Below are 13,603 nucleotides of genomic sequence, written 5' to 3'. Positions count from 1 at the left end.
GGGTCCCTGGAATGGTAGACCATTGATTAGATGAGATACAAGAAATGTCCCAAAGCTGGGCTGCCCCAACTGAGCAGTAATATCTTCCTAAGAATTTCTCTTTAACCCCCTCTCTGCTCCTTCCCCGCCCAACCTCAGTTTCTCTCTCTTTTTCACCCTTTCTGCTCTATGATACATTTATTAACCTCTTCCTTCCTTAGGCCTTGTCTACACTACAGGACTATTTCGAATCTACTTAATTCGAATTTGTGGATTCGACCTTATGAAGTCGAATTTGTGTATCCATACTAAATACACTAATTCGAACTTCTGAGTCCACATTCACGGGGCCGGCGTCGACTTTCGAAGCGGTGCACTGTGGGAAGCTATCCCACAGTTCCCGCAGTCCCCGCTGCCCATTTGAATTCTGGGATTTCCCCCCAATGCATGCTGGGGGAAAAAATGTGTCGAGGGTGGTTTTGGGTAACTGTCGTCATTGAACCGTCAATCACGCCCTCCCTCCCTCCCTGAAAGCGCCTGCGGGCAATCTGTTCGTGCACTTTTCTGGTCAGTGACAGCGTGGACGCCACAGCACTGCAAGCATGGAGCCCGCTGCGATCCTCGCCGTTTTCTCCTCCTCGCACTTTATCGTCCACCTCTTCCACATTCAGCTGCTGAGAAATTGGGCTACTTTTCAATGGTTCTGCAAGCACTGGGGGACCATAGGGGACGTTTTACCAACATGAACGTCGGATGGCCGGGCAAGGTTCCTGATGCATGTGTTCTCAGGAACTGTGGGCTGCTCAGACGCCTGCTGGAAGGTAGTTTCTTCCCGTACCACGAAATAACTGTTGTGGATGTGCATTTGCCTATAGTGATCCTCGGTGACCCAGCCTGCCCGCTAATGCACTTGCTCATGAAGCCCTATACAGGCGCCTGGGACAGCGACAAGGAACTCTTCAAATACCAGCGAGCAGCGTGACCTGTGACTGTTCAGTTTCTTTACAGAGAAGCTGAACCTGCCCCTGTTTCTTTACCCAGTTACTGTTGACTCTCCTCTTCGGTTAAATACCCCGTTCTCCCCGTTTCCTCCACTTCCAAGACACGTGTAAAAATAAAATACATGTCACACTGTTACTGAGGAGAGGTTTCTTTATTCATGACTTTTCGTTAAAGGGTCGAAACTGGAACGCAGACTGCGGTGGGTAGGGTGTGCGCTGATGTAAAGACCGCCTCTAAACTCAAGGAATGACAGGCTCCTGCTCCTACAGCGGTCCGCATTGCCGGACTGCTTGTTTCAACGGAGCCTGCCATCCCTCCTTTTTGGGATTCTGTGTGCGGGGGGCTATGTGGCCTTGTGGCGGAGGAGGACGGATACAGATTCCTCTGCTGCGTGACTCAGCGGTCCACGACAAGGACCGCTGTATAAGATCTGTACCTGCCCTCCCCCGCTAAAAAGTCACATCCCCACCGCCCACACAGAACCTGGAAACCACCTCCCATACCGACCACGGTGCCTGCTGACTGCACTGTGTGTGTTACCCGCTGCTGATCCGGACCCCGTGTCTGTACCCTGCGAAAGGTGCCTGTCCTATGCAATTAGCAACGCACTTCCCCACGCACCCCATTCAAACACAGTCTTCAGTGAGGAAACATGACGGAAACAGTACTTAACAGCAAAGTATTTTTATTACTTAAGTACACAGTTATGGGATGGGACTGGGATTGGGACTTGTTTGAGTCCGGAAGGGAAGGACTTATGCAAACGTAGGGTATGAGAGCTTTTGGTTACTTGAGCACTCTGCTGGGGTGCAGTGACAGTATTCACGGACCAGGGCGGGCATCCTCCTGGTTATTTAGGGTGAGGGGGGTATGTGACTTTGTGGCGGGGGAGGGCGGTTGCAGAGATACTGCCGGGGGCTCTGTCCTGCAGCGGACCTGCAGAACATACACAAGTCGCCGGAGCATGTCCGTTTGCTCCCTCAGTAGTACAAGCATTGCTTGAGTCGCCTGCTTGTGTTCCTCACGCCACCTCTCCTCCCATTCGCTGTGTGAGCACTGGTACAGAGAGACTTTCTCCCTCCACTGCCTCTGCTGGTCCGCCTCGGCTAGGTAGCAGCCCACACATTCATCGAAAATCGTGTCCCTTGTCTTTTTCTTTCGCCGCCTAATCTTCGCCAGCCTCTGCGAGGTGGATGCTGTGGAAGGTCTGGAGACAGTGGAAGCTGTGAGATGGGAAACAGTTAGTTAATTCCTTGCAATGATACTTTTTTGCGAACAATTAACTGAATCTAGGCTGTCTCTGTGAATTTTTTGTTGAGACCCCTGTGCCTGCTGTTGCACAAATCATTTGCGCGGTGGATTCTGGGTAAATGTCGCCAGTCATTCCTTCCTCCGGGAAAGCAAGGGCAGACAATCATTTCGATCACGTTTTCCATGAAATGCCCTGGCACACGCCATAGCGTGGCAACAATGGACCCTATTTTGCCTTTTGTGTATGTCACCGTATGTGTACTGTATGCCGCTGATAGAGGCGGACCAGCAGCGCTACACAGCAGCATGCTTATGCTTTTGCATGACAGCAGCGATGGTTACCAGGCATACTGCACCGTCTACCATACCATGAACTGGTAAGAAGACGGTAATAAGATGGTCATGGTTACCTGTCCTTTTGCACTGCGCCATTTGGTGCTGTCATAAGTGCCCCTGGTCGATCAGCCAGGGGCGCAAAAGCAAAATTTGGGAATGACTCCCCGAGTCAATCCCTCCTTTTTGGGTATCTAAAAATAGAATCAGTCCTGCCTAGATTATGTGCAACTGTACTAGAGAACCACTGTATCATACAATCAGAGACCACAGCTGCTCTCTGTCCAATCCTGCATAAATTTTGAGCTGAACGCTATTCACAGGGTGCTCCTGAAACAACCCCAGCTGTTCATTACGTTCTTCCCCCCTTCCTGGGTTCCAATACCATTGTCCCCCCACTTGTGTGATGAAGTAATATAGAATGCATGAATAAGACACAGGTAGTCGTTTGTGAGAAATGAGTGGAAGGAAGCCTCCAGCTGCAATGATAGTCCAGAGATGACATTAAGGGGTGTGGAGGAGGGAGCCACTCATCCCTCTGCTACTCCAGGGGCAATTGAATCTTTTCTTTACAATGAAGGGTGGGGGCTGATGGATCTCAGCCCCCTGTTGCAATGATGAGGACGGTTACCAGCCATACTGCACCATCTACCATGAAAAATTAGCAACAGGCGGCCTTGACCGACCGGTCCCAAGCAAGTTGGTACGGTTGTCATGGTTACCAGCCCTTTTGCACTGCCCCATGTGCCAATAGGCTGATGATGAGGATGGATTTCCATCGTTTTGTACCATCAGCCATCCATAGCGTGGGGGGAGCAAGGATGTTGGTGTTGAGTGCTGCACCATCGCGTCTATCTGCAGCATTCAGTACAGATACGGTGACATGTAAAAGAGTCAACAGAGGATTGTTTTCCCTTTTACTTCTGGGGGTCGGGGGGGTGCGTAAATTGCCGAGCTATGCCCCGTCCCACCGCGGACACTGTGTTTGACCCTAGAAGCATTTGGAGATCAGCCAAGAATGCAAATGCTTTTCGGAGACAGCAGGAACTGTGGGATACCTTGCGTCCTCGTTCCCCCCTCCCTCCATGAGCGTCCATTTGATTCTTTGGCTTTCCGTTACGCTCGTCACGCAGCTGCGTGCTGAGTCTGTGCTATGCCGTCTGTCCGTTTATTTATTAAAAATACTTTGGACCAGGCGTAACGTAACATTTCTTCCCCTACTTAGATGCAGGAGTCTAAGAGCGAGATCACCGTGAGGACAGGCACTGAAGGAGATAGAGAGCGCATGCTGCGTGAAATCTAGCACGAACCACGGACCTATGCAGCCGTGCTCTGGGAGGCAGTGCTCCCTGAATACCGCATGAAAGCCTCGCGCGGAAAAGTGTGCTATCACGGAGCACCCAATAAGGCAGCTCTCCCCAGGAACCTCCTGCTGATGCTTATCGATTAACGGCAGGAGAGCTTCGTGGCGTTCTCCCAGGAGGATTTGTGTTCTATCACCATATATACAGAGACCTCCTTTTCACACACTTCAGATTCCTGTTATATTAAGAATAAAAGTTAACATGGTTAAAGCACTTACCGACTGCTCCTACCCCTGATTCAGGATCCGGGTTCCTGGCCGGGGAGGGTTGGTAGGGGATCTCCGTGAGGGTGATGAATAGATCCTGGCTGTCGGGGAAACCAGCGTTGTAAGCGCTGTCGCCTGCCTCGTCCTCCACAAACCCTTCCTCATCTTCCCCGTCCGTGAACATCGTCGAGGAACTGTCCGTCGACACTGTCCCATCATCAGAGTCCATGGTCACTGGTGGGGCAGTGGTGGCAGGCTCCGTAGCGTCCGTTGGCCGCTTTGATTTTTTGGTAGCCTTGTCTGGGGTCCTTGATTTTCACGCGGCGCTGCGTTGCATGACGGCTGTATCCTCAGTCTGTATCATGGCTTTGGAGACCTTCTCGTAGGTCTTTGCATTCCGTTCGTTGGAGCGCAGCTCCGAAAGCACAGACTCCTCGCCCCACACACCGATCAGATCCAAGAGTTCCCGGTCTGTCTATGCCGGGTCCCTCTTTCTATTCAGAGATTACATGAACTCCTCTGCTGGAGAGCTCTGCATTGCTGCCGGTGCTGCGGAGCTCGCCCCGATGTGCAACCAGAACGTCAGATTCAAACCGCCCAGACAGGAAAATGAATTCAAATTTTCGCGGTTCATTTCCTGTGTGGCTGGGCAGAGAATCCAAGCTCGGGCTGCTGTCCAGAGCGTCAACAGAGTGGTGCAGTGTGGGATAGCTCCCGGAGCTACTAAGTTCGATTTCCATCCACACCTAGCCTAATTCGAACTAGCCATGTCGAATTTAGCGTTACTCCACCTGCCGGGGTGGAGTACCAAATTCGAACTAAAGAGCCCTCTAGTTCGAATTAAATGGCTTCCTGGTGTGGACGGTTGAGCGGTTAGTTCGAATTAACGCTGCTAAATTCGAATTAAAGTCCTAGTGTAGACCAGGCCTTAGTCTTTATCTGCAATCTCCTTTTTGGTTCACATTCTCTCCAATGCAGATTGGGAACTCAAGACCCTGAGTGTCTGAGTTAAACATTTGAACCCAGAGGGCTTCAATTCTGCAAGTGTTACTCACACTGGGTGAAATTCACTACTGTGTGATCCTCATGGCTTAAGCGGCATAGGCATTGTGCTGACTTTCTGCCCAAGGATGAAGTTCACTCATTGAGTAGTGTATGGTCCACAGAAACTGCCCCTGAAGTCCCTGAGAATGCTGGAGTGAGTAAGTGCAACACAATGTGAATAAGAAATGCAGAGCACGGGCCAAGATAGTCAAGTGGAGTTGAAATGATCCAAAATGAGTTCATCAACCCTCGTCCGAACACTCTGAAGGGAACATGAAAGGGCTTAGCTTCCAGGATGGGGAAATCAACTCCATCGTGTGGCATTATATTAAGAGGCCCAGAGACACTGACAGTCTAGATTTCTGTCAGTTACAAGCATCTCTTTTGTGAAGCACCGGTCAATGAGCGGTAAGCACTCCACCCAGATGGAGCACACTCAACTTTGCATATTGATCCAAGCATAAGTCATCCTCAGACTAAGCAGGCCTTTTGTATGCGGACTTGGAAGAGACATTTCAAGCAAAGTGCTGATCTGGTCAGCACGTGGCAAAGATTCACTGCTAATTGAATGCTACGGAGCAAGTATTTTCTTTCTCTATTGGCCGAAGACATAGAGAAGCAGTAAATCTCACAACAGAGTCAGGGGAAGGGAGCATCATTATAGCTGCAGACGAGAAGTAACCAGAAGTTATATGCAGACCATCCAAGAGACCGTGGGAAGGACAGGGACATATTCTCAGACTGATGCTGTGCAGGGATTTGCTTTACTGCAAAGGTTAATAATTGTCCCAAGCAGACTTTGCCAGGATGTCAAGACAGCCTTTACAATCACCCCTTTCGACAGCTGTGTGACAGGGGTATGATCCCTCCCACAAGCTAATTATATAGTGATCATCATTACACAGTGGTTACTTCTTGAATCAACTCCTGATAGGACACTCTCTCCGCTTGCGTGCTGCAGAACTAGATGTTCCAAGAAACAACTGTTCGTGATGCTGAGAAATTGCTTCTCTAAATCACATCCTGATGTGACATTTGACCAGTTAATAGATGGGGAATTGAAGTTGCGAGTGATTACTCTTTTATTACATTCTGTGGCTTCTTTAATATCTTTCCACACTGTGCACTCGCTATCAGTGTTCTGATCCAGAGGCCAGCAGTATAACCCTGCTATTATGTCTTGGTGTAAGCAAGAAAGCAGCAGGAGACAAAAACGATCTGAAACGTGCTTGCCGTGGTAAGGATGGGAGCCTATGTTACACACACACACTGTCCGCTCACCAGTTGGTTACACATTCATTACATTTGTAGATGAACAATTCAGACAGGCACAAAAGCTGCCTCCATAGAGCCGGGCGTACACATTTGAACACAGAATGGCTCATTGTGAAGAATGGCAGTTGTGTACAATTCCTTTATGCTGTTTGCCCAGGAGAAAGCACTGAGGATACTGATGCAGCTGTACAGGCACATGCACTGCATTCACCTAATGGCTCATAATGGCAGAGTTGCAATGGCTTTTGCAGTTTTGGATGGGCCTGCAAAATAAAGTTGCTCCCTCCCCCAAAGCTAACTAGCTCCTGTCCCCTCTGAGAGGGCCAGGCCAAGCAGTTCTGCAGAAAAGGGGTTACAGTGGACAAGAAGCAGGATATGAGTCAACAGTGTGCCCTTGTTGCCAAGAAGGCTAACGGCATTTTGGGCTGTATAAGTAGGGGTGTTGCCAGCAGATCGAGGGACGTGATCATTCCCCTCTATTCGACATTGGTGAGGCCTCATCTGGAGTACTGTGTCCAGTTTTGAGCCCCACATTACAAGAAGGATGTGGAAAAATTGGAAAGAGTCCAGCAGAGGGCAACAAAAATGATTAGGGGGCTGGAGCACATGACTTATGAGGAGAGGCTGAGGGAACTGGGCTTGTTTAGTCTGCAGAAGAGAAGAATGAGGGGGGATTTGATAGCTGCTTTCGACTACCTGAAAGGGGGTTCCAAAGAGGATGGATCTAGACTGTTCTCAGTGGTGGCAGATGACAGAACAAGGAGTAATGGTCTCAAGTTGCAGTGGGGGAGGTCTAGGTTGGATATTAGGAAACACTATTTCACTAGGAGGGTGGTGAAGAACTGGAATGAGATCCCTAGGGAGGTGGTGGAATCTCCTTCCTTAGAGGTTTTTAAGGTCAGGCTTGAGAAAGCCCTGTCTGGGATGATTTAGTTGGGGTTGGTCCTGCTTTGAGCAGGGGGTTGGACTAGATACCTCCTGAGGTCCCTTCCAACCCTGAGATTCTATGATTCTATGAAGCACAGGGGAGTAGGTTCATGTGATGATTCTTGGAGGTGCACCCCACACTTAGTGGGCTCATCTTACACAAAGTGTTTCTGTGCAGGAAAGAGGCTCCTGTGGGTCCAATTAACCTTGGTATGTGGTGATGGAGCCAAGCAGCTTGTCCCTGGCAACTCCAGTGACCAATCTAAATCTAGCCTTTTCAAGGCTTTTGCAAGGAAAAGGGGTAGAAACTGACGTCAAAGTTTACATTCTTATGGGTGTTTCTAGGACTAGCTTCCCCACTCTGTTGCACTAATCTTATGCTGTTGTCACCATGCTACCATAACGGAGTCACTCCGGTGTATAACTTGTGCAACAGAGTCTCTAGCTTCTGGAAATCAGGGGGTGGCACCTTGTGAGCTGGCTCTGCAAAACCTCTGATCAAATCCTTTCTTCTTGTCAAGCAGAGCAGGAGCTGAACTGGGCTCTCATATCCCAGGCGAGTGATTTAATCACTGGGCTAAAGCTTATAACAGCAGCTGCCTTTCCCCCCTCCAGCCATTTTGTGTGGCGTTAGGAAGGGGCCTATGCGATTCTAGCAAGGATCAGCTTAGGTGCCCCCACTACCTGTCCCCAGGAGAGGGGTTCCTGGCTGTGGGTTGCTGGCAGAGAGAGGTAGCTCCCTGTAGCACTGACTCAGGTGCCAAATGTCATGAGCAGGTCGAGGCTTAGAATACACCCCACTCATGGGCATCTCCCACTGGTTAGCTTAGGTGGGGAGGTGGCTCTCATGGGTCACATTCCGAGGTGCCTCTTTCTCCCCATTCATTGTAGAGGGAGCCCGGGTGCCAAATTCAGGCTTGTGGATCCCGTTCTTATCCCAGTGATTTCCTAACAGTTCGGCATTGCCATGCTCCGCATCACAACACCAAAGTCCCTTTGTGGAGCCGGGCCTAAGTGAAGCTACGGACGTGGTCCTTGCAACAGCACATCGATTTTGCCAGGACACCAACCGTAGTCCAGTTAAAAGTCCATCTCTCTCTGTCTTCTTTCAGCTAACAGGCCCTCTCCTAATTTGCACTCCTATTTCTCTTTCCCTGCTTGCTCTACGTCTATCAACACAATTGTTATCCTATCATTGTCTACTACACTTGGGTCACTTGGATACTTCAGCCCTCTTGGTTAGAGGAAGAGCTGGGGCCAGGCTGCAAAGCAGTCTGGGTAGTGTGATGGAAGCAGGCAATCTCTTCATTCCCAGCTTTTGAAGTAAAGTCCTATTGACATTAGCAGAATATAGGCCTATTCTGACAGCATAATTCATAGCTATGAGGTCTGACATATTTCCTTGCTGTAGCTGGCAGTTGGATCATTGCTTAAATAGCCATTAAATACCATATCTAGATGTATAAAATAACCAATAAAGCTCGTTTCTTCACCCTGGAAATGCTTGATATAATAAATCAAGCCACTATATTCTTTTCCTGTTCAGATCAACTAGATATTTGAAATGGCAGCAATAAAAGAAAACGGTATAGATTTCCCCCCCCCCCAGCTCTGCATTTACTGTGGCCAAAACACAAAATATCAAGGCCTTTATTTATTTATTTACCACACACCGCAGAATGCAACACAAGTACAAATCAAAGGGTTGCCTTGATGTGTTCATACAATTGCATAAAACATCCAAAAGGGACCTATAATCGCTATCTTCATCGAGGACAGTTGTTCACTTTGCAATCAGTCTTCGGGAAAAAAAACCATATTCTGTTTTTGTTGGCATTTATGGTCATATTTATTGTGCCCCTGCTGGAACAACAGAGGGGCTTCTGGGATGGAATGTATGTGCCAACTCACACACATGCTGTAGTGACTCTCAATTATCAGTTGAAGAAAATTGCTTTCAATTCTGAAAAGATAACATTCCAAACAGGAGGAGATGAAATAAGATAGAACATTAAAAAGCTTTGGGGTTTCAGACACGTGCAACTCAACTGGGAGAGCCAAGAATAAGGGAGAGAGAAACAGATTCTTTTTGCTTTCCCAACTGATTAAGGTTACAGTTTCCTAGCGCCCTGTTTTCTTAACTTTAATATATTTTGAAATTTCTCCAGTTGCATTATAGCCAAGGCTTCAGATGCATGAAATAGCTTGTGTATCAGGAAGAGCAAAGGGCAACTCGACCTTGTCTCTTGTCACTTTCTTGTTCGCTTAGCAGCAAGCATCACACTGTGTTAAATCGTTAAAGTTTATAACAAGCTAGATCAAGGTGCGGGGTCTGGCGGAGAGAAAACAAATATGTACTTTTTGTGATTTCCATGAATCTCTCCAAATAACAACTGGAGAAATATATGGCTGGGGGATAGTTTGTCAATTTCTTTCCTACCCAATCTGAAAGAGATTGTGATCTTCCATTGGTAATGCTGTTAATACAGTGACTAGACAAACTAAGCTTCCTGCTGGTTTGAGGCACTGAAATAGTCTGGTTATATTAAGATCAGAAATTGTTTTTTTTTTCCTCTTTGTTTGTTTTAATTTTAGGGAATGACTTTGCCAAAGATACATTGTCTTTGCAAGAGCAGGCATGTCCAAGGAGGGGAGGGAGTGGAGATGGTTCTTCGCATGCAACCAGGTTCAGAGGACTACTTTTCACTCTATTCCCCAGTGTAATTAGACTGCCCTTAATTAAGGGCTCCTACTTACTCAACTTAGAAGGATTTCTAATTCTTTGAATGCTCTTTGAGCTCCATACAGGGCACATGGTAGGCTGAAATGTTCATGCCTTTGTTATAAAGCAGAGAAGATGAGGAGATTTAGGGACAGGATGGGGGTGTATCTGTTGCAGGGGGAATTACTAATGCTACATTCTTCTCTTTGTTCAATGTATAAGATGAAATCCTGGCCCGTGTGAAGTCAGTGGGAGTTTTGCCATTAGGGCCAAGATTTCACCCATAACGAACTGTTCCTTTTAGCCCCTTCTGGGCTTGTTGTTCATATCCTTGGAGCCCAGCACGTTTGGAAGTATCTTTTGCCCCAAACCATGTGTTTGAAATTCTGTTTCTTACTATTAATTATTTATCTGACAACAGTAAGCACATGCTCTTTAAAAAGACAGTTCCTTCCCCAAAGGGCTTCTGTGTAGTGGGTACAACGGGAAACAATTGGATCAATCTAATTGTGCATTGGTTCCTTTGCTGGTTCTAGTTGTATTCCCCCATCTCTCCTCTCTCTTTGTCGCTCTCTCTAGCTGTATAGCGTGGATGCACTCAAATATATATGCTTTAACAGCAGCTATAGAGCCAGATTGGTATCATTACCCGAACCTTTTGACACTGCCAACTGGTGTATACCAGCATAGGTCCACTGAATTGCAGCATCCGTGATTTATACCAGCTGAAGTTCTGGCTCTTTATGTAGCAATACAGAAATAAACAAAATAAGAGAGTTTATTTCTTATTAGGATGAATGTTTTGTAACAAGACAGAACTGAGGGTGAGGCAGGAGTTCAGAACTGATGTTTCAGCCAGTCACAGATTCAAAGGTTACAAACCCAGAAGGGACCATTGTGATCATCTAGTCTGAGCTCCTGTCTAAAAAAGATCAGAGGACTTCTCAGTATAATTCCTGTTTGAACTCGCACAGATCTTTTAGAAAAACACCCAAGCTTGATTTAAACAGTGCCAGTGATGGAGAATCCACCACAACTCTTGATAGGTTGTTCTAAAGGTTAATTAATCTCCTTGTTAAAATTTGTACGTTATTTATATTCTGAATTTGTCTAACTTCAACTCCCAGACACTGGATTTTGTTAGACCTTTGTCTGCTAGCCTGAAGAGCCCTCTCTTATCAAATTTCAGTTCAAAGCAACATCTTAAGCTGCATGCACAAAATATCATGCCTAAAACAACAATGCCCTGTGCCCACAAAACTTCTTATAGGCTCAAACCAAAACTTGCATTCAAACAACACTGATCTTTGGATAGTTTCAAAATCCAGACCCAAGTTTTGCAAATATACCTGCATCCAAAAATTGGATCTGAACTCTTCCACACTTCGGAGTGCTTATAATCTGGACCCAAATTCCAGCTTAACTCTGAGACCCACTCTAAACAAAATGAGCCAGGGGCCATTTTCGCATCCAGGTCCCCACTAAAACATCAGTGTGAAAAGGGATGCATCGCTTTTAGTTTTATTTTTTTGTAGACATAATATTTAGGAGATGCCTGATATTTGCGCTCCACAAGCCAATCTGAAAGACAAAATACTACAGAGAGCTTTGCAAGACAGGAAAATGCTTCCGCTGCGACTCAGCAAGGCACATTAGGTTTTGCAAAATTAATGAGTTCTAACCCTTTGTGTGCTGGGAGACTAAAAGTCTTGTGCAAATAGAACATTTGTCATGTCAGGTTTGTAAATTGTAAGTCAAATGCACAAGTTCAGCTAAGTCACTTCCCTTCCTTACAACCCACCCTTTGTAACAGAGGCCACGTGAAGTGGTTCCACTAAATAGGATGACATTTACCACTTACAAGTACAGTAGCAAATGTCATTGCCGTATTGAAGATATTCCTAATAGTAAGCACAATATGCCACTTACATGATCTGCCCATATGGGGATACCTCGAGGTGCCACAGAGCAGAAGATCTTTTGTGAACCTTATGCCATGGGATGGAGCTCAGCAGAATGTGAACATCATTAGCCCATATCTAAACATAAGATTATTGGTCAAGATATGTGGGAAATGTTGAGCAAGGGGTAACTGGAAACCTTTTTGGTGTCAGTCTCCTCAGACTGCAAAATATAGGTGGGCATATACAGCAAGGCAAGGAGGTTATTGGATAGAGCCTCGGATGAGTTTATTGACCTTTTAAGAACCTTCATAAAGGTTCTGTTTGCATTTGGATTTGGAAATGGACAGAGGCTGGGGTGACAGCGGCCTAGTTTTTGGAATCAGTTTATCCTTCTCTTCATGGCGATCATTTGAAACCCGCTGGGATTTGCCTGAATTCCAGGGGAGGGCTTTAGGAAGAGCAGCTGTTGACCAGATGGTAATAAAGAACAGAACATATCTAAGCATGGCAGAAGGGGACCCGGAGGGGAGGAAGGATCAGCTTCTGCTTAAAGCCCAAGGCCAGGAGGCAAGAGATCTAGGTCAGCTCATGGGTTTTCTGCAAATGTCCTGCTTGACCTTGGATAAATCATTTAATATCTCTCTGTGCCCCAGCTTCTCAGACTATTAAATGGAGATATTAAATGTCCCCAGGTCCAGCTCATGAGGTGTCATGGGGCTACATTCATTAGCGTCTACGGATTGCCTTTAGATGTTGATGTAGGAGGCATTTTAGAAATGCAAAGTATTAGTGTTAAATCATTTTGCTAGTGATGTTTTTGCACATAAAAAGCAAGATATGCACTTTCAATCTAAAATGACTGATTTTAGATTAGCAAAAAATAACAAGAAGAAAGAACTAAAGAGAGAGCACAGGGTGTGTTTCTTTTCTCTAACAAGCTACAGCAACTGTGGAAACAAAAATGGCTGCTGAATTCTGCACAGAAGGAAAGTGCCTAGAAATTTAAAGCTACAGTACACAGATGACCAAAGTCGTCCCTATTTCATAGCTAGGTGCACTATGTCCCTAAATTATTTGGTGTGTCAAGAACAGCAAGTACCATTCTTTAAAGCAAGAAGTCATTCTTGGCAATTTGTTTTAGCAACTTTCCTAGAATCTCATGCATTTGCAAAGGATGAAACAAATAAACAAAAACAGACTTTAAAATGGACTAATTTCTTTTTATGGCAGAACAAATTTGAGGCTACAAAAGTGTGTGTGTGTGTGTGTATACATATATGCATATTTAGTTAGTTAGTTATTTCCATGTAAGGTTCCTGATTTAATTAGTCGAGTCACCAGAGACTTTGAAAGAGGCTTTCTTCCAAAACTCATTTTTAGGCTCCCAGGGTGGGAAATAAAAATAGATTTTAAATTGGTCCTCGGGAGCTGCTGTTTAATTTAAAGGTAGGGTTGAAAAACTGCCTACTAGTGAACTCTAAAGATGGCCTCACTCCAAGTCTCTGTCAGCCCAGGCACTGTAAATTACTCTGGTTTCAGTCTAACAATATGAAACCAAGTGCTGCTCTCACTTGCCGCAGTGCAACCCTGGAGTTA

This window comes from Mauremys mutica, chromosome 23, assembly GCF_020497125.1.
Source record: "Mauremys mutica isolate MM-2020 ecotype Southern chromosome 23, ASM2049712v1, whole genome shotgun sequence".
Lineage (NCBI taxonomy): Eukaryota > Metazoa > Chordata > Testudines > Geoemydidae > Mauremys > Mauremys mutica.
Note: the sequence above shows the minus strand (reverse complement) of the source record.